We start from the raw sequence: 23,136 nt of genomic DNA, 5'->3' as shown, positions 1-23,136 counted from the left end.
CTGTTCTCTCCCATAGGAAAAATATATCATCAAGGAATCCTATATAGCATGATATTATTATTGCAAACCAAACTGAACACTATACTAGTTTCCCAATCAAGCATTACCATATTAGCATAACACGGGCACATGGCTCCCCCATGGCCACACCACTGACCTGTTTAAAGTATTCTCCTTCAAAAAATATATAATTATAATCTAATACAATGGCCATCAATTCTACTAATAAATGTATCCTGTCAGTAGGAAGACCACTATATGTCATTAAACTTTTGGAAAAATGCTCCAAGCCATAATCTCGCGGTATACTTTTAACTAAGTCCACTACAACAATAGTTAAAAATGTTAATTCTTTAGCCCAGCTATCTTTTTTCGAGTCTTCCCAAAAAATCCCATGAATCTTTAATTAAATGTGGGCCTTACCATAAACATTCTTAACCATTTTATCAATATATACCCCCAGGCAGTGTGTTTTGGAACCCCATGCAGCAGCAGTTGGTCTAACTGGTGGATGTAATACATTCTTATGCATTTTAGGTGTTCCAAATATTACTGGGATTTAGGATTCTCTACTTTCAACTTACCATATGCATCATAATTTATTCTCTGTTCTATCATATAGTCTTCCAAGAAAGAATCTATTCTTCTATAGGCTATATTCAATTCATCCAAACAAGCTAGTAAATAGATATCTAAATCATTGAGTATATCATATATTACCTTATTATAATTTACAACATTAAAAACACTATTCTCTCTCCTTTATCTGGCTTCATAATTTGGATACTCCTATCATCCATCATGTTTTTAAATAATTGCTTTTCTTTCTTATTAAAGTTATTCCAATATCTTTTCCTCTCATTAGTCCTTACCTTTAACTGATACAACGTATCTATTACTGCTTTCTCTAACACATTTAAGGTCAGATGCATTTGGGGGTTGAATGTACTTTTCTTTATCATCAGTTCATTTATGTTTGTGGGATTAGACACACTTTCTTCCTTGTTATTAAAATATACCACTAAATTTAACTCAACAAAGTGCAGAAGGAGTGAATCCGGAGTTGATCAAAAGCCGGTTTATTAAATAAAAGTCCAGAAGCACGCCAAAAGCACATAATAAATCATAAATGCCTATTATAGCCCACAAAGCTTTTTCGTCATATACTATAGACTTCATCAGTCTAAATTTAGTTTCCTAATAAAAAAAGTTTGTTTCTATCTCATCTACTATATCAAAATTCCTGTTTGGTATGAACATTCTTCCTTTTTTGAAAACTCCATAGTATTCTTCACTAATGTCCCTAACTGTGTAATTATATATATGTTGAAAGTGCACTGGAACATGCCATCTTTGCTTCCGTCCTTCCTTTTGACTCCTTTTGTTCCCATTTCCCCTCCCATTCTCCACATATTCCCTCTGCTTTGTCTGTTTGCATATATCATATTGTTGTCTGTTCTGTCTTTCCCTCCGTGAGGGGTGGCGATACTGAAAATCTTAGGAGTTATTCTTTTGTTTAAAATTCAGTTGTTTGGACTTATTGCTATATTCTTCATTACTGTCCCTAACATGGGTTAAATTTTCTTTCTGTTCAAACATGTTTTTATCAGGTAGGCCTCGTGCGTTTCATATTGCTTCACATCCCTATTCATTTTTTTCTTTTTCCTCTTTACTACCTCATTACAGTTCTTTTCTACTTTCTTAAAAGTCCCTAAATAAAAATCTTGCCAACTTCCAAAAATCAGGTCATCCGTAATACCTTTATTTAAATTCTCAACCTCTTTGGTCAATTCACAAATTCTAGAAGCATTATATTTGATAATCATTTCCATTAATTCTATACCACGGCAGTTAAACATCACATCATTATATATCAGGCCAAAGGGAAGTCTGAAGACTCCCAGCCCCTGTGGCACTATTTGTGATTCTATGCATTTCCTTAAATACATATTATAAATGTGTAAGGTTTCAATGCTTGTCAGCAATTTTTCTAATCTAGAAGTCAAATATTTTTAATGAATAACTTACATTATGGTCACCCACAACATTTTCTTGCTGGACATTATGACCACTCACAGATTCAAAGCAAAAATTTCTTTCCAAAAACCACTGAAAGCTATTAATATTGTTACCATCACAATTGTTTCCCCCACATGAAGGGATACATTCATTCTGTTAACAACATGAATATTCATAATTCTGACCATTCTATCAGTGTCTCTATACAAATGTTGCTGTAAGTACATTTCCTTTCTTAGTGTTTGTGACATTAACAGCTGGTCTATTAACTGCTTTGCCCAAAGCCACAGCAGTATATGTTTTCTTAGGTACAGTGCCTTTTAGATTACAGTTTGCAGTTGTATTAAGCTCCTGTTTCATAGGAATGACTAGCTCTGCCATTGATTTGTCACTTAACACTAGTCAGTAAACAGGTATTAATGAAGGTGTTATTATACATCCCTTATTGACAATGAAACCTAATATGGGGTAACTGCTTTTGTGGGAAAGAAATATTACCTTTTACTCATTTTGATGCAGTTTTTATGATGATTGGAAATTTAAAAATCTTTATTTTAAAGTTGTATTTCAAGTTTTTATAATTGTATATTCATAATCAAGAAGGCAGAAATGCAGATGTATTTTATTTTTTTTTGGGGGGGGTCATAATATCAATGTGATACATCTATATGATATGTATTGAATAGACTGAAGATGTTTCCAAAGTTCATTGAAACCTGTTTTTGGAGTAAGGGGAATGAGGGGTTAAAATGCTCAATTGCCTTGGAGATGATGTCATCATTTAATGAATATAAATGTAAGGAGAAAACTTGGTTTATTTGATTCTGATGAAGTCCAGTTACATAGACAAAAGCGCTTGATCTATTGTATGATTCTTATGTAAATAAAGTTTTATAGTATTTTATAATTTTGGACTGATCCTTTTGGGACCTGGATGGTTTCACTGGGACTGCAAGTGTTGCTTTATTAGATTTTTAAAACCCGTTATTCTGTCTACTTTCTAAGTTTGTAACAACAATATTTAAATGTGTCCCTATTTTTGGCCTTTGTCCCCCGTTATTTGTGTCTTTGTCCAGATTTCTTGCTCAAAGAGGTTGAGAGGTATGACTGTGATATACATAGAAAAACATAATCCACGAATAATCCGCAATGTGTTAACTTCCTCTCACATGCGGGCATACTAACAGGACTGGTCCTATCGATGACACTCACTGCCGTGTGATCACCTCTGTGGTTCTGTACCTGTGATTTACTGTTGGTGATAAGTCATACTCTGCTATATCTTCCTGTTTCAGTGGGGTTCTGACACAGACAAGCAAACAGGTTTCATCAGCAGTAACCAGATGGCAGTAACTATAGCGAACCTTGCCCAACTATCATACTGTTTTCCTCTATTCTGGAATTCAGTCATGGGGCTGGGACTCTTACAGACCTTTGGCTGTGAAATGTTCGTGGTAGCATCTGACTGAAGTGCTCTACAGCAGCCACTGTCTGTTATGTGATGTACAAAAGTTGCCTTTTATGAATGGCATACAGCTGTGCTGGTATGTAGTAGGGATCATATCTCTGCACAATTCACTGCAGACTTCTGTGCTGTTCTGTTATGCAAGCTTTTTAAGAACAGTTTGTTTCAGTCTTCTTGGTCTGTGTGGGCTACTGCAGTTTTTTTATTTTATTAATTTTTAATGGACTAATTCTACATGAAAGATACTATGTGTATGAGTCTCATCCTGAGTTCGTAATTCCAAGATGATAGAAATGTTGTTCTTATCCATAGCCATAACATGTAAATCCTAATGTTCCTTAGGATAGACCATTACACCATCTGTTATTCTCAGTTTTATTGAAATAATACAGGAACATACTTCATAAGTATTTATTGTCCAAAAAATATGCTGATGTGACCATCCATTACTGTACAGATGACCAAAAGAGTATTATTAAGAAATGACAAGAGGCTTCAACCTTTTAACAGTCTTATTTAATGACAGCAGACAAATTAAAAATTATAAAACTAGGGTTATGATATTGGGTTATTACTTCAGAAATTGTCCCATATTATCATGAACATAGCAGACTTCGGGGAATTCTGAACTGGAAGTGTTTATAAGTGATAATGTATCCTAAACTATCTTATCAGGGCCACAAAAAAGACTGCCATCAAACAGATCCACCAAAAATTTGTTTGCACCATATAGGGCCAAACAGCAAATTGCAGCAGCCAAAAAATTTAAATATTGTACTCCTGTGGCAACTTTATCAAAAAAAATTTCTGACAGCCTTGAAAGTACCTAACAGTAATGCAGATACATTTACAACCAATAACAATCTAGCTGCATCAACAAACCTGAAGGAAAAGCACATGGTAGCAGTCTCAGATTCTACCAGACCATATTTGTCTGCAAAATGATTCCTCAACAAATGTATCCTGATAATTTCTCAGATTTCCTATCCTGTAATCCATAGACATTTAAGACTGCCGTGTCTTTCCAGAAAGTAACATCTAAAACTAACCCCTATAGCACTGTCCCAAAACTTTAAAGGTCCTCCCCTATGACTTTCATAGTATTCAAAATGTGAATGCGTTTAAACATGTCCTGAAGCTATATAGTTTCAAAAAAAATGTGAGTGTGGCGTTACTTAGATGAACAGCTGTTTTTCTTTCTTTTTTTGACAAAGAATGACTATTGAAAACAATTAAAGTGTGCAACTACTGTTATGCATATGTCCTTATGTCTTCTACAGAATGTTATTTCTTCTCGCATTAATTCTAAGGGCAGGTGTAGTTACTAAACAGAAAACTCAATCATTTAAGTCATCTCCTGTATGCTTTCTGCAGTCAGAGGCACATATTACTGTTCTTCTTTCATCCTCAAATAGTGTGATTAAGTCCTGATGTCCAGTTCTGCCTTTGACTTTTTCTTATGTGTTACTCCCTGAGAACTGCCTTTTCAGTTTTCAGAACCATAGCTCCCATAGCCAACCTTAATTTATTTTATGTAAACTACAGATACATCTTATACATCAACCCACCTACACTTTAGATTGTAATATACAAAGGCTTATGCCACACGCACAACTGATGACTCCTAGTTTGAGTTTCATCCCTGATGTCAGTGTTGCCTCAGAGACATGAAAAGGCAGTTTTCAGAGTTATATTTATGGTCCAGTATCCCAGGGACAGCTGAAGCTCCTGGGGTGTATGACTGCAACCTCTACACTTTTTTTCCCTGTAAAAGATATGCATATGTTTCATATTCATAAAATATCTTAATTTTTATTTTCTTGCCTCTATGTTTTTTACCTACATGAAGCAATAACCCATTATTAAACTGATTTTAGCTTTCTGTAGAATGAAATGTGAATCAGTTAAACTTGTGTTATCTTTCAAGGCAGCTTCTAATAATTAATACAAAACTGTGTGGACCTTAATGTGTTAGTACAGTATTTATAAATATTTTAATATTTATTGACTCAACATGTTGTCATGATTAATGAAAGGTTACTCGGCCACGGAGTCCAGTACTGTTGCTATTGTTTATTTGTTTGTTATCATTAAGAATGTGGCTTCATGTGGGTTTACCAGCCCTTCTAGGATATGAACAAAGAGCCGGTGGAAGTCTTAGAAGAAACATAAACAATGGCCACCTGGGATTTGTTTCTATTGTCCTGGCTTAGTTAAGTAGCAGTACTGAGCTCTGCTGAACTTATCTAGACCTTCACTAGACAAGTTGTGTACACTTGATCAAGAGTGCTCAGGTAAACAGACAAAAAAATGTGGCAGGGTACCCGAGTCATTTGAACAGTGCAGTAAAATGGTAACAGTAATGCATTAGGCAGTTAAACATACATGTAAACTTTCACGATACATCACAGTTTTAAATGCTAAATGCTTGGTTAAAAAAGAAATAACAGGGATTGAAAAATAATTGTAATAGGCTACATTAGTACTAACTTCATGCATTCAAAGTACATGTGTAATATTTCTCTGTCTTTGAAGATTTATTGGTTTGGAATCCAATGATGCCTGCATTCTCTTGAGTAAATGACGCTTGAAAGTAAGTCCCTAGATCCCTTCCTAAGGTTTGTTGGGATCCAGGTGCAATGAATAATTGAGGCCTTTTCCTCAAGGGAAGGAAGCCTATACTGCCTAGCAGCTGCATAGTTTTTGCAAACTATTCATTACATGGATGATGTATTAGTAGTTAATGGCAGCTTAGTCAAATGTATTACGGTGGTGTATACATTGTACTGTGCTTATGTGATCCATTCAGAACTTATGTTTGGTTTCGGCTTTTAAGCATTAAGACTGCAGATGCTACCTATGGACATTGCATTCCTGTTACTTGATAGGTAAAATTCGTGCTGTTTTCTGTTTACCCTCATAGTGCCAAGCCTATCACTTTGTAACTAAGTTGTACATATCATGATAAGAAAGAGAGAAAACGAGTGAGACAGAAAGAAAGAAACCAATGTTAAAGACAGACTAAAACAGGACACTTTTTTATTTTTAGTACTGAATGAAGTTTCACTGAGTAATTCATACAATCATTTAAAGTTTGAAAAGTAAAAGCAAAGCATTCATTTATTCCCCATTAGCAATGCATTAAATAGATAACAGCTTAGTAGTTATATAAACCTACACAACTGTATTAATGTAATAGTAGCTACAATAATCTGTCTTCCAAAACAGCTGTTAAAGTTTGCAAATTTCAGTGGTAAACAGATCATTTTCTTATACCAGTCTTTCTTTTGATTACTGCATATAAAGCATTTGAAGTTTTTCATTTTATGAAATACTTTATTTCTTGATTTTAAGAATCTTTTAAGAACATTTTTTTTTCACAGTGTGCTTCTTTCACATGTGCAAGTCTAGTTATAGATATGGGACGATGACATTGTTCTTCCAACTGCACAGATCACATTTCAAGCATTTCCTGACTATCATTATTTACATTAGAGGGAATAAGTGAATCTTAAAAATCAAAGAAATTTAACTGTAATAATGATTAATATGAGAAAGACCTAAGCAGCCTTCCCTTCAAGTGAGAACTGGCCCAATGTCATTTTCCAAGTATCATGAATAATCCGTCACATCAATGTACTAGAAAGAATAATGCATAGCCTTCTATTACAATAGCATTGATTATCATATTTTTAAACAATATCTAAATAAGCAAATTAACTATTTTTGTGGCCTGATGCTATCTCTGGGATTCAGAAAGTCATACTACACTGCAGAAGCCTTTGCACCAGAGATTTACACATGTGGTAAATCAGATTGATTCAGAGACAACTCTCCTGCTACTGATTTATGCTGGTGAAGCCACATGCAAATGTGACAGTCTTGGGCTCAGATAATGCTAACTAATCATGGGATGTTTCATAGAAATGGTGACTGAACCACAATTATTTGAATCATTCTACTAACTCTCTTTTCACGTGAGGTGAAAAAAATGCATATCATCTTTTGCAAGAAATAACCTATTCACCTCACAAATGATTCACTACTCATAGTACAAGTACAGGTAGGTTCGTCTGAGGCATCTGTGGATCTGTGAATGTGCATATATGTATATGTCTGTGTATATGTGTGTGGCCATGTATGTATTTGTCTGTAGGGGTATGAATGCAGCTGTGTAGAAGTGTATGTGGGAGGTTGCCCTGTCAGAGATGAGCACACTGGAGCCACATGTGTGTCTGTGCATGCACGCACAAGTGTGTGTGTGTATGTGTGTGTGTGTGTGTGTGTGTGTGTGTGTGTGTGTGTGTGTGTGTGTGTGTGTGTGTGTGTGTGTGTGTGTGTGTGTGTGTGTGTGTGTGTGTGTGTGTGTGTGTGTGTGTTTACATGAATGTGATATATAGGAGCTTTTTTGAAGGGGCATGGCTGTGTGTGTGTGTGTGTGTGTGTGTGTGTGTGTGTGTGTGTGTGTATCTGTGTGCGTGTGTGTGTGTTAAGAGGTGTTCGTGCAACTGTATTGTATTGGCTGTGTCCCATTTACATTGCCAAAAGCACACTCCACTGAATTACAGATAACCGAGACCACATCTCCGAATGACCACTTATGAGAAAGATCAGTATCCTGAAATGCAAAACAACCAACAGTGTACCATGTCTGTAGTTTTACACGGAGATCGGATTATAGTGATGATCTTGGAATATACCCTTTCTATCACTGTAGTGCGATCTCGGAGTTGGTATATATAATTAGCAGGGGATGTGGGGGGTGCAGGGGGGCTAGCCCCCCCCCATGTAAAAATGTTCAAGACTATGTTGTGTTGTTGGTTTTGTTTTTATGTGTCTTTTTTTTTGTTGTTTTGTGTTTCGGGATACTAATCTTTTGCATAAGTGGTCTTTCAGAGATGTGGCCTCGGTTATTTGTAATTCGATGGAATGTATATTCAGCAATGTAAATAGGATTCGTGTGTGTGTGTGTGTGTGTGTGTGTGTGTGTGTGTGTGTGTGTGTGTGTGTGTGTGTGTGTGTGTGTGTGTGTGTGTGTGTGTGTGTGTGTGTGTGCATGTGTGTGTGTATTCAGAGGTGTCCATGCAACTGTAATGCATTGGCTGTTACAGGGAACGCTAGCACAGCTGGATCTGACAATAGAGTGTTTGATTCAGAGACAATATAATTAGCAGCTAATTAGGTGTTTCTTGGTGCAGCTTTACCTTGTCTCTGAATCTTAGATGATCACCATTCCATTAATTGGTAGACCTGCATTGGCCGGTTAACACTCACAGTGATAATGTCTCAATGAATCCTAGGGCATATCTTACTCTTCTTTCACAATGCCAGGATGCTGTATATTTACAACTTCACTGATTGCTATAACAGCTATTTACTCTTGCTTTGTAAAGATCTACAAACCACAAAATGGCATATGAACTCTGAGTGTCCTCAGCTGTTTATCCTGGCTGATAGCGAGGAGATATCAGACCTAAATTCTACAGTTAGTTCAGCCAGATATCTTGCAATAGCATCAAATTCTAGTTACGGCATGAAGTTAAATGAATCAGGAGGAGTCAGTGGCAATCATTTACTGGCAGAAAAGAAAGTTTTTCTTTTTTTTTTTTTGCTTGTTTTTTTTTTTTCCAGCCAGTAAGCTGACTGGTTAGCAAGAGTCTATCTTCCAAATTACCTAGTTTTTCAACTGCACTACAGTTTATCCCACAACCTGGTAATGTATTGCTCTTGGTATAAGACATCCACTGTAATGTAATCAGCAAATATTTTAGAAGTGCTTATAATGAATGTGATCTATGCAGTCTGACAAACATGTCATATTTTCATATGAATAATAGCATACCTACACAGGTAAAAGAAGAGTATCATGACAGAAAGTATCCATAACATATTCCTAGAATCAAATAATTGAATCTGGGGATGCAATAAACTCTGTGTAGGCTTAGCGTGAAGCCTACATGCAATTTACTTGTCTGTGCAGTGAGCATCAACACTAATTATATATGCATGCCATGCAACCGCATTTAAACATAAACAGGCACAGTTTTGCGGCCAGCAGTAGTGTTGCCAGCCAAGAAACTGTGTAAAACAACATGAACACATGCAGACGTGTGCACCTGTTTGCCTATAGAAAAACTAGGTCTGTGGGATTGAACGGAATGTCACAATGACTACCAGGGTTATTAATAAAGCAATGTGTACAATTCCCAACACAGTACATGAAAGTATATATAGTGCAGAGTATTGTGGAAACCTGTTTTAGGCATACTGGATAAAAGCTGTGTAAATGATAATTAAGGATACATAGACTGCATTACAAATAAATAGTCAGGGGAAGTGAGTGTATTGAAAAGGGACACACAGATGAATTGAAAGAATGAACACAGGGGAAAAGGACAGGTGAAACATGGTAATGTACAGCAGATGAGGACATGTCAGTGAAGATGGTTCTAGCATGAGCAATAATTACATATTGACCTACAGATTCGGTGCCGACGTTACCCCTTTCTCCCCCCCCCCCAAAGGACCAATCACAATACAGGAAGAATGTCAGGCACCCAGCATTACTACAGCACAAGTTAAAGCTGCATTGTCCAACGCCAACAATACAGCTTCCATGGGACCTGATAATATCCCTGGCTGTGTTATACATGAACCACAAAGTGAACTGGCACCACATCTGTGTGCCCTGTTCAGTCACAGCCTCATCTTTGGCTTTGTCCCTACCAAATTGCACACTGCTACAGTCATCCCTCTACATAAAGAGGGAGCAACTACAGACCCTCAGAATTATTGCCACATTAGCCTGAGGAGTCTGATATGTAAAGCTATGGAGTGCAACATCATGGACCTGATTAAAAAAGATGTAAGAAATCCCCAAACTCTAGACTCCCATGCAATTTGGCTTTGTGAAATGGAGATCATGCCTGCACCACCTGGTTGACTTCTTTAGGTCAGTCACCAGGGCTGTGGATGAAAGTAAGACAGTGGATACAACCTACCTCGATCTGGCCAAGGCCTTTGATACCATTCCTCACTCAGGAATTATTGATAAACTCACCAAACTAGGCATGAATCCCTATATCACTAAGTGGATTGCAAATTAGCTCACAGATAGAATACACAGTGTGAAAGTAGTGAACTCCAAATCAGACTGCTGACCAGTCATGAGTGGAATCCCACAGGGATCATTCCTGGGTCCTCTCCTGTTCAGCATCTACTTCTCAGAAGTCCAGGCCAACACAAACGGACTCTGGCTGACCAAGTTCACAGATGACTGAAAGCTGGGAGCCATTATTAACTCCCCATGTGATCCAGACATCCTACAGGAAGGCCTCACTGAGACCAATGACTGGTGTCGAATCCATGCCCTTAAGCTTAATGCCAAAAAATGCCTAGTCATCCCCTTTGGTAAAATCTCAGTTCCTATTAATTGCCATGTTGATGGGAGCCCACTGCACACTGAAGGCATTATAAGAGCTATGGGGATGCAGGTTGACAGTAACCTCTCCTTCGACCACCACATTGCCACTGTGGTCAGAAAGTCCTTCTGTGTGGCACATCTCAGTACCAAGGGTTTTGCATCCAGGAAGAAAGAGGTCATTGTCTCTCTCTACTCTTCCCTCATTAGACCAGTCATCAGGTATAATGCCCCATTTGGCATGTACCTCACTAGACACCTGCAACAGCTGGAGAGGCCACAAAACTACCTCATGAAGAGGATCCTAGGCATTAAACACATGTCCTAAGACAAACTCAAACAACTCCAGCTATTCTCTGCCTCATATCATCTACTAAGAGGTGATCTCAGCTTGACTCACAAAGCCATGTCTGACCCAGCTCTAGAAATGCTACATCTAAAGAAATCTCATTCCCTCTGTACCACACAACCTCATTGCCACAATTAACAGAACATGCTGGAGGAACAGGTTCATAACCCAGAGAATGCCCATGCTCTGTAATAGACTTCCCATATATGTCAGGCAGAGCACCTCACTGGCCCTCTTCAAGAGAAATCTTGATGAGTGGATGGGAAATAGAAAGTTCACCCTGGGGATTACTCCAGTGGCTCCACTTGATAGAGGCACTGGGAACTAATGTCGGGTGGCACAATGCCAGGGCACTTCTATGGGCTAGGCATGTAAAGGCTCCAGAGCCATTAGACCAGCACACACCTATGGACCTATGATAAAGTATGGACTGTGCAGTTATTGTATATTATGTCACTGCCACACAAGGTGACATATCAGTGGAGAAGATTCTTTATGATATAAGCATCCTGACATGAGCAATGGAGAATACCTATATCAGGGATGGTATATACATTTGGGATTAGTTGCATGTTGTGAAGCTGTACAAAATGAGTTGCCTGAATATAAATGTATTGTCAGCATAAGTCTCAATTAAGTGGGACACACAGTAACAGGCTCATGGACAACAGTAGACAGATGCATGCGCAATCATGGACAATATCAGAATACTACCACCATTAACCCCTTGTCTTTAACATAACATATATAACTGTGGGTGATCATAGATGGATCTGTAAGAACACTCTTGTATAACTAATATGATTCATAAGAATCTCTGAGGTGAATTAAGCATACCTTCCTCAAAATCTAACATCTGCCAGAGGTGTTAGGAGAGACACTGTTACACCTGTATTTGAAATTACAAGTAATTCTGATAAGATGACATATGTGCATGCCATATATATGCCACAATCCACACTTTCATGAAAGTAGCCCATGCCATCAATGTTGTCTATCAGCTATGCATTTATTTATTTATTTTATTTATTGACATTTGTGGCCCATTTTCAGTGGAGACCCAAGGAGAAAAGCTCCAGTAACACATTTTAAAACTAGTACAATTTTAAACAATATTGATATAATACCAGTTATAGCAAAACAATTCACATATGCATAAAGTTAAAGTTGCATTAAAAAGAAGCTAAGTAACAATTTTACATTGATATAGTTCAATAGGTCAACAATGAACATTTTTTTTTTGTATAAAATTGTGCAAATGCATAGTAGACACATTGGAGAGAGAGGTGTAATGAGGTACTAATTATGGTCCTTTTGAGGGTACATAAAGGGAAGGAAGACTAGGTAGGTTCATGGCAAGGGCAGGTTCTGGAATTGAGAAAATAAGCTTTTAGTTCATTTTAAAATGTAAGGTGTGGGAGATTGAACGTAAGTCAAGGGGAAGTTTGTTCCAAGCATGGGCAAGGGAGTGTTTGTAGAGTAGTTTACTGTATGTATTACATGAACAGATATAATGCATGCATCTTGTATAACACCTTGATGGAGGTTCTGCACTGTCATACCCTAATGTTTATGCACCAAAAATAATACTTAGGTATGGCCAATACAATGTGTGGGAGTTCACTGTGACAAAAGTGCTACACTTGAGTAACTCTTCCCTGGAAGATAGGTTGGGAGGTACATGCAAAAGCATGCATTGTACTCAGTTACTGGTGTGATCAGGGCTGAGAACAATGGAACATTAATGACCTTTGATGTGACTGTCCTGCACATATTCAGGAGTTGTGCTACATACAAGGGAGTGATCATCACTGTGAGCACATGCTGGTGGACATTCTGTATGCCATCTACCTGAGTACACAGGTCACATATCACTTGTTCTGCTCATAGGGATGTCTATATTGTAATTATCTTGTGTAGTTGCTTTCATAATGGAACTAATCTCCTCATGATTTTTCTTCATTTACCATGTCCCCGTGGCTGTGGCAGCAGTCCTTTGTGTGTGTTGATACTCTTTGCTGTATACTAATATCACACTGGGATTCAATGATTGTACACAATCTGCAGTCCTCCACAAAGCTGGTTGGACGAAGTATGTGTAAGTCAGTTTTGATGTCTGTGACTTAAATAATGGACAGGAAAGGGTCTAACACAGAGCCCAGAGGTACAGACCTGGTCACTGGACTCTAGATAAAAGTGAGTCCATATGCTGCAACATACATATTTATCTGTCAGATATGTGATCCAGTTGTCTACCCACTTGGTGAAGTAGGTGTTTGAGACAGTTTTTCTGTAATACCTGACTGTGGATTTGTGTCAAATGCCTTAGCCAAGTCAAGTTACACAGGATGATAGCGATGGCACCACGCATGCCCTTGGTAACCTTCTTGAAGACAGTGAACAGATGTAACAGATTTGATGTACCCTAACAAATCAAACAGGGGTTTGGTACACAGCTGGGATATTACCTATGTCCTTTTAGAGAAGGCCCATGATGACTTCTTGGCCTACCTCATACATGAAGAGAATCAGGATGGGTCTATAACTCGATGCATCGAGTGATGGTCCCCTCAGTTAGTTGGATGAATGTTACTGTACAGCCTTCTATGGGAACATAGGATGTCTGGAGGCTGTTTTGAAGTATGGCTCAAACTGTGTCTGATAGGTCAGGCTTTAAGTCACACTATAGGCAACTTGTAATTCTGTGATGTTGTCAGGGCCCACTGATTTGGTGTTATTAGCTGTAGAGAGTGCACAGATGAGCTGCTCTCCTGAGAATAAAAAGTGAGTAATGTTTGCATTTATATTTTGGCTGATAGCCAGTGGCAATGGGGGAGGGGGTGACTTTCAAGACAAGCGGTTAGCTAACAGATTGTCTGCTACCTCCAGTTCAGTATGTCTGTTGGCATCCCCATGCCCATCTGTGCTTAGCTGTGTATGCCACTTAATATTGCATTTGTAGTGGAATAAATGACTTGAGAAAAAAACTCCAAATACAACCTTGATCATTCAGTTCACTTCACACACTGTTGCTATGCATATAGTTGTACAACTATACCAATGTCACATACTTACATTACTTGCACAACATATGCCTGTATGTGTTTCATGGGCAAGCTGTGTTTGAGTGGCCTGATGTCATATCAGGACACATTACATATCAGTTGTCTGTGGCTCATGCAGAACATTTCCTGACACAAATGCTATAGTGCTGCTTACCACATCAATAATGCTTGGGTATAGCAACACAACTGCACATACAATAAATTCCACAAGGTTGCAATTGCATCAAAATATGTGATCCATTGGTTATGTATATCATAGCATAACAACATGTGTATGAGACAAGAATTATGTGATCATGTAATCAATCGAAGATAATACTGATGTCTGTCACAAAACATTCAATGATGATATGTAGACACATGCACACATGTGCCATATTACAAGTGTCACAGCGATGGTGGAATGTGAACTGTGTAGAGGGTTGATCTGCTCCACGACAGCAACGCATGTCCTAATACGACAAAAATATACATGAAAGTGTATTATACCATGTCAACAGTTCTCAGGAGGCATATTACTACAGTTGTTATAGAAGGAGGATGTAATGCAGTGGTAGCAATGGCCAACAATACATTAGCTCACATCACAGATTGTAAGATACCACAATATAGCACGTCAATGACAGCAACATTGATATGTCAACTGTTCAAAGGGTCATACGTCATTATTAGGCTAATGGCCAACATCACATGAGATCATATCCATTATTATACCTTGAAAAAAAACAAATTCCCCATATTTATATGAAGGAAGATAGCTGTTGGATTGCATTACATCCTACCACTGTCCATATGGGACATGTACACCACACCATGACAGAATTAGCAATCACACATGCAGTGGTGTTGACATGGCTTGCAAAGGCTCATGGAAGGACTCTGTTCATGATGTGTGTAAGCATATTTGACATGAGGACATCCTCCACTCCTCTGCAGGAAGGATGTAATGTGGACAGAAGAAAAAAGAGGAAGGTGGATGCACAGTGCTATAAGAAATTTTCCCCAAGTGGTAGAGAAATGGAGAATGACTCCAAATATCTTACAGTGACCATAATGTGTCACCAAACACACACACACACACACACACACACACACACACACACACACACACACACACACACACACACACACACACACACACACACACACACACACCAGTAGACTGGGCCTTATTTGAACCTTACAGTTGTGTATGTATAGAAGATGAATGCCATGTGATGTCACAGTAGCAACACCACATGTGTCTGAGTGTAATAGCATCACGTTATACTTTATGGAATATGATAGCATCATTGTATGCTGAGGCGAACATGTTGGGTGGAGTGTAGGACATGGATGTGGAGTCACATCCCTCTGTAATATTGTAGTGTATGTATAGACGTGAGTTGCCTGCTGTTAGATTAGAACCACTATATGTATAGGTAAAGTAGCTTGTAAACAGAATAGTTAATGCTACTGCCAAAGCACAAGTTTGTCTTTAATACTGACAGAGTACATGTTATACAGGATGACATCATCATTGAATGCTACAATGATATGTTCAGAGGAGGCTTTGATATAGCTGTGGACTCACATATTGTTCTAAAAGTGTCACTACAGTATTTGTTGAATGCAGTGAGAACAGAACCCCTACCTAACAGAGTACACTGGTTAAAGAACTCAATATTTAATGCAAGCACTACAGCACAAGTCTGATTTTTATAGTGCTGCAGGCCAATTTATAGTGGAGGACATCATTGGATGTTTGAGAGAAGATGTTGAGAGGCCTGAATTAAATGGATGTGCAGGCATATGCAACTGTCAAAATAGTGGTACTCCATGGGATTGTACTGATGACTGTAGGATACACAGTTGTGCTCTTCTGAATAGACAGACACACATTCACACACACAAGTGGACTGCAGTGAAATCAGAACCCCTACCTAATTAAATCTACTAGCAACAGAACTCCATATTTAAGACAAGCACCATGGCACAAGTCTCACTTTTACACTGCTGTCATACAGTTTATAGTGAATAACATCATCATTGGATGTTAGAGATATGTTGGGAGGCCTGTATGAAATGGATGGCTAGCCATGTATGACTGTTAAGATATTACAGTTCTCATCAGACGGATGAGTGTGCAAAGTGTAGTATTTGTTGTTGTGTTTCCAATGTGCAGGTATACTTTAAGAGGCAGCTTTACAAAGTATATGCAAACAGTTGTCCACATTACTGAAAGTACTGGAAAATCTGAGTGTGTATTGTCAGCATAAAGATGTACATGGTATATAAGAAAGCATTTTATTATCTATTTCTGTAGTGTGGTTAATATATTTGGAAACAGGTGTCAAGAGACCAAGTTTCAAGTGCATGGGTAGATGTAAGACATGACTACAGTGCAAGTATGTGTTCTTTCATTAAAATGTGCACACATGACTACAGTGTAAATATGTGTTCTTTTGTTAAAAAGTTCCATTCCTGTGGTTGAGTTTTTACAAGTACCTTTATGAGATGAAGACTAAATGAGCAGTAAACATAGGTAGTACATGTTGATTTGCACTTTCCATAGTGCACCACTGAGCAGCTGGTTTGGGTGATTGATGCAAAGGGTTTGAACATGCGAGATACACTTTATACTGGTTTCCCCATTTTCATGTAAAGTGATGAGAGAATGTCAGCCTCTGCTTCACTGATAAAAGTATGGCACTTCTATTGATCTGAATAGCTCTGTGGAAACATGCTAAGCACAGAGGCATAGCGGTCAGTACTTTGGATAGTACTGATTGGAAGAAACACCCTGCACTGCATAGCTAACTCTGTAGTGGCAGGTGTATGTGCATTGAAATATTTATTTTATGCACAACTGTTCCTGGGTTCTAATCCAGCTGTATCGAATACTTTTAAAATGTATGCATAATATAATGAAATAATTCTTTATTCTACTTTCACTGTGTGTTACCTTAGTGCAGCATGTTTAAGCAGCATTGAGCAGAGGTAACCACACCACTGAAGAGCCATTCACCATCACTCAGCATTGGTGCATGATGCCAAACTCCTTGCAATCACAGAGGACAAAAAGTGAAGGGCTTCATTAGGTTGTTTTCACTTATGTGTGTGGTGAGTTATTCTATTTTTGACCAGATTAAATGTGTTGAAACTGAGTAGATAGGAAAGTGGTGAAATAGGTGACAAGTAGGGGGAAGAACAAAGGGAAAGAAAAATAGGAATGTGCAGGGGGAGGTAGGAAAAAAACACAGCTATCCACTTCCTCAACAGTATAAAATGAAAATATGTATAGAATATTAGTTGAATTTAGACTGTCACCTCAACAAAGAGAGTCATGTTGTATAGCCAGTTGTACCAAATCAAGTGTGTTGAGAAGACATGTATGAAGTGGAGAGCTATTTATGGGACAATATTTTTATTTTTGTGGGACAGGTACTCATTTTTTATTTTTTACTTCAGTAAGAGAGGAATGTTGGGTAAAGGATATAGGTATGTCTGAGTCAGGTATGTAGGGTAGGTGAGGAAGCAGATGCAGACAAACAGGACAAACAAGACAAGACCCAGGGATGGTGAGGGATGCAACAGTTTGGGGGACACCATGACTGGGGATAGGGAGGTGATATCAGATGCCCATACCTGTAAAACACAGGGACATTGAGAATCTAGTCCTCACCTGCAGAACTGCCATCACTGTCCTCTTACTCTGTTGGCTGTTGGAGTGCTTGATGTCTTCATTTATGTATCATAATTGAGAGCATCCTCTACATCTGGCATAGGCATGTACCAGTAGTGCTTTGCACTACACTATGTACCAAGCCTGGCATCTCCTGGGGAGTGACAAAATTCCCACCTCTGCTACTACTCTCAGAGGGTACCACTGCACCAGCTGCCAGGGTAATGCTACCTGATGTGGAGGTCCCAGATAGTGCAGGGGCAGGAGAAGTTATACTGCCAACTTGGGTCTCAGATGTTCTGGGCATCAATGCAGGCACTAATGGAGGAGGGGTAGGCTGAGCCACAGTGGTGGGCCTACCTCCCTGTGCTGTAAAGCATTTTGTGAGTTGTCAGAAACTGAAGACATCAAAATTTTGTGACCACACATATAATAAGAGTTTAGGTGGAAGAACAAAAAAGATAATTAGTACCATCACATGTGACATAAAATAGCTTGTTACAATATAAAAACAATATTTCTGCTTTTACAATTAAGTATGCTTCTTAAAAACTACAATCTATAACTGATGATTGCTCAAAGCAATCCTTACAATGTGCATATATTGCACATATGCTTGGTCAAATAATAGAGATTATGTTAACAGCCAGGTATTTATGCCACTTCTGTTGAAATTTATTATGTAATATGTTCAAATGACTTCACTATATATTTGTTATTTGTGGTATTTCAACCCATATCATCTGACTACAGTATTAGAATTGACTTCCAAAGTTCACTTGTGCTACACAGTGAAGCATGCATGCTTGATTGTATAGTTAGGATATACATGCTTAATTTGCTACTACTGTATAGAAGAGCAAAACTTTAGATAAAATAATAGTTATGTTGTAATCCATACATACCCCTTGCTACCCTCAGTCTTTTTAAATGCTCAGCAATTGGATTCCTTGTTCATCATTATCACCTGGTTGGCTGTGGAATAAAAAAAAAGAGAACAAGAGAAGAGCAATATATATATACCAGTCTTGCCTATACTTACACAACTGCAGAATGTCAGCAGTCCTAAACTCAGCCAGCCACTGGTTGAGTGTATCCTGCTTGTGCCTTTTGAGGTCATTAAAGTGGTGCTTGCACTTATTTCCAGTGCAAGAAAGTCACACTGGAGGTCACCATGAACACACTATTCCATACCTCAGACTTGTACTGGGAGCTGGTATTGTCACACTGTAAGAGCATTCAGGTGTGGTGCAGTACAAAAAGTCAAGTAAAGATTCAGGGCTCCTTGACACCCCACCTTTGAGCCCTAAATTGGGCACCTTCCCTTCAATCTTTGACATGTCCACTCAGGGAAAACAACAACAGATAAGAGTGCTTTCCAGCCAATTTATGTTATCACATTTACTACTAGTGCGCAAACCCGGACGACCATGCCAACCGAGTTGCATGATGTTAAGTGGAGAGCAACAGTATGAAACAGAGAAGAAAACAGCTTTGGAAATAGGAATGTTAGTCTGACTGTTGGCATTAGTTTATGGGTTGGTTGCTGCTGTAACTGTTCATAGGATCATAGGATCATAGGAAGGTACTAGGCTAATGGCCTCAAGGTCCTTACAAGCCTAGCTAAGTTCAACCCATGTTCCTAAAGGTGTCTGATTTAAGTAGACACTAAAATCAGCATCTATTACTCCTGTCCAAGAGGGTAGGACCTCTGGGGTGAATTGGTTACCCATACAATTATCCAAATTACTCTTAAATAGGGCCAGTGAGGGGCTTTGTTTAACATGAATAGTAAGCTTGTTCCAAAGGTGTGGCAACCTCTGTTTATCTCCAGCAAGTTCTGTTGATGTCACATACCAGGTTAAGGTTATTTTAGTGAGTGAGCTCAAACACAAAATCTCCAGCACCAGATAGGTGAAAATAATGAAATTTTATTGTGGCAGCTCCAGTAAAAAGTGTATTAAAACACCATATAATACAAGCAAACTGGTTTCAGCAATAGTATGCCTTCCACAGTGCAGTAACAAAAAGCAGAATCACATAGTGTAATTTAAATAATCACACTCTCAAAATACAAGCTTGTCATTGGATGATTAAAATTGTTCATTTAATCCAGGTTTAAACAAACACCCCAGCCTAATAATCCAACTGAATTATTTTCTATTTAAAATAGTATGTCAGCCTGTCTTATACAGCCTGTTACCTGTAACCCAATCAATTATAATAAATTTAAACTGAGCAGTGGTGTGAGTCATAGTGTGTTTGTATAAAGAATTAGACATCCTTTTATTCCTGATGTCATTGAGATGTTTGGATATCTGGATCCTCAGTGACCTAGAAGTTTGCCCCACATAAAAAGTGGAACAAGAACAATTTTGGTTAGATTTTTTTACATTTATTCAAACATTTATTAATCTTATGTTCTTGACATGTATTTCTAGTGACCATCACAATTGTTGTTGTCAGGCCATCTAGTCACAAATAACCCCTCTTTTTGTCAACTGAAGACACAGAGTTCCTATTGGGGATATATTTTTCATCCCATTATTCAGCTTTATTAGACCACATAAGCAGTGTTGTTGTTTTTTTTTATCCATACATTATGGATCTAATTACCCTTTTGCAAGGTTTGTCGGCAGACAGGAATGATCTAAATGTATTTGGATTGGGGCCAGTTCTCTCTGATAATCATCAAGCAGGCCAAAATGATCCTGAGAGCACATGTATCTCTTTATTCAACAAACTAACCAAGAAGATGAAGTCCCTCAGAACCAATGTTTGGCATTTAAAACTTTTCAAGGCTTACAAGGCATGGGGGATTACTCCTCGAGGCCTTAGAGTAAGCAGCCAGCCTTTGGTTAGTCTAGCCGATGATATGTTACTAGAGGAATGGGCTCAGGCTCAACACAAGGCATCCATGGAGTTTGTGGAGGGTTTAATTCCATATTATGAGTGTACCATTGACAAATTAATTTTGGAGGTTAAGTCCGCATGTGAAGAGGTTAGAAATTTAAAGGGGAATCATTTTTTGACAAGAGTCTTAAACAGTTGGTTAAGGATTTATTCACTTTAGAAAAACAGCTAAAAGGCAAAATGTTTCACAAATTCAATAAGGCCCTGACTGACTATGAGAGGGGTAAACCTTTTGGGTTACAACAAAAAATGTTAAATTTGCTCAGCATGACACCACCAAACCCACTTTTAAGAGGAAAATACCTTGATCCATACTTAAAAAAGGCCCTAGTGGCCACAGTGGTACTTCAGGGGATGACTCATCCTCTGCCACTGACAGTAAAATCACTTCAACCTCAGACTCACCCATGGCCAAGAAATGTCCAAGTATTGACCCTTTAGGAGGAGAAGGCACAGGGGCAGCAGGAAACATCGATCAAGTAAACAACATTCAGCATCTTTTGGATTTGTTAATACCACATTAGGGGACACAACCAATGTGCATAATATTTCTTCCTGTCCATTCTCTGGAATTGAAATAAATCTATTAAATAAGGGTCTCAATTTTGTTCCTGTTTTTTTTTTGTCAATGAAGATACATTTGTCAATGATGTTCAAACATTTTGTCGGTTGTTGAGTTTATAATTATTTTTTGATCAGGATGCCCAGACTCAAAGATCCACTGATTTTCATTTTCGTAAATCTTTCTTCATGCCACCCTGGATAAACATGCAGCCATCTTTCAGGAATGTATGCGTAAAGATTTACATTTCAATAAATTTGTATTTCGCAATATTCGTCATAATCTTACACATGAGGAACAACAGGTGTTAACCAAGTTTAGGGATAACCATGATTTGGTCATCCTGCCGGCAGATAAGGGTGGGGCAGTCATTGTTATGGATTGGCTGATGGATTTAGCTGAGGCTGAAAGACAATTGTCTGATGGCCAATTCTATATACACATGCCCATTGATCCAACACTTAAATTCAAAAAAGAAATTGATGAATTCCTGAGCCTGGCCCTTGAGGAAGTTATTATTAACAACAAGTTCTTATATCATCTGACTGTATCTCATCCCCAATCTCAGTATCTATATTTATTGCCCAAAATTCACAAACATTTATCCAAACCACCAGGCAGACCTATTGTAACTAGGAGGGGCTCACTTAGAGAACCATTAACTGCCTTTCTCACTAAATACCTCCAACCATTATTACAATTTGTCAGGAACAGAATTCAGGACACAAACCAGTTCTTATAGATTATCATGGACACACAGTTGGATCCGAACTGGTTAATGTGTACATTGGATGTGACTGCCCTTTACACCAATATTCCCCATTGGGTTGGCCTGGAGGCTATACAGTATTGGTTAGACAAGGCAAATCTATAATCACCAGGTTTCAACAAATTACGTGTTTGTTTAACCGAACATGTTTTAACAAAAAACATGTTTTATTTCCATGGCAAATGCTACTGGCAGGTGAAGGGCACTGCCATGGGAGCCTCCTTCACTCCCATTTATGCTGATATTTTTATGAGTTTTCTTGAGGAACAACGTATATATGATGCCAATCATAATATGTATCTAGATGAAATTGACATTTGGAGGCATTATCTGGATGATTGCTGGATGGTGCGGAGGGTTGATGATGTATATGTACGTGAATTTCTACAGTATCTTAATGATAACAAGTGGAGGATCCAGTTTACGCTGAATTTTCACACAGATCAAATTACTTTTTTGGACATAATTATTACTAGGGAGGTAGATCACATTTGGAGGACTGAGGTCTTCTGGAAACATACACAGTATAATACACTACTTCATGCCACCAGCCATCACCCTCGACATATTATCCGCAATATTCCTAATTCTCAATTTCTCAGGATCAGACCCATCTGTTCTTCTGATAATTCATATGACCAATATCAACAGGACCTGACAGATAGGTTCCTCAATAGGGGATATGATGTTAATAATACCAGTATGGCTAGTAACTTTGCATCTCAACCACCTAGATCAACTTTGTTGAAATATAAACACAAACAATCAAATGGGGATCAGCAGGAGCTGGTATGTCTCATAACAACCTTTGGACGTGTAATATCAACACCCTTAGAAACATCAGTGACCAGCACTGGGACATCCTTTTGTCACATGATAAACTATCAGAGTTTTTATCTCCCAAATGCTT

Source organism: Protopterus annectens, chromosome 11.part0 (assembly GCF_019279795.1).
Source record: "Protopterus annectens isolate FY-2018-M chromosome 11.part0, PAN1.0, whole genome shotgun sequence".
NCBI lineage: Eukaryota > Metazoa > Chordata > Ceratodontiformes > Protopteridae > Protopterus > Protopterus annectens.
This window is presented reverse-complemented; position numbering follows the sequence as displayed.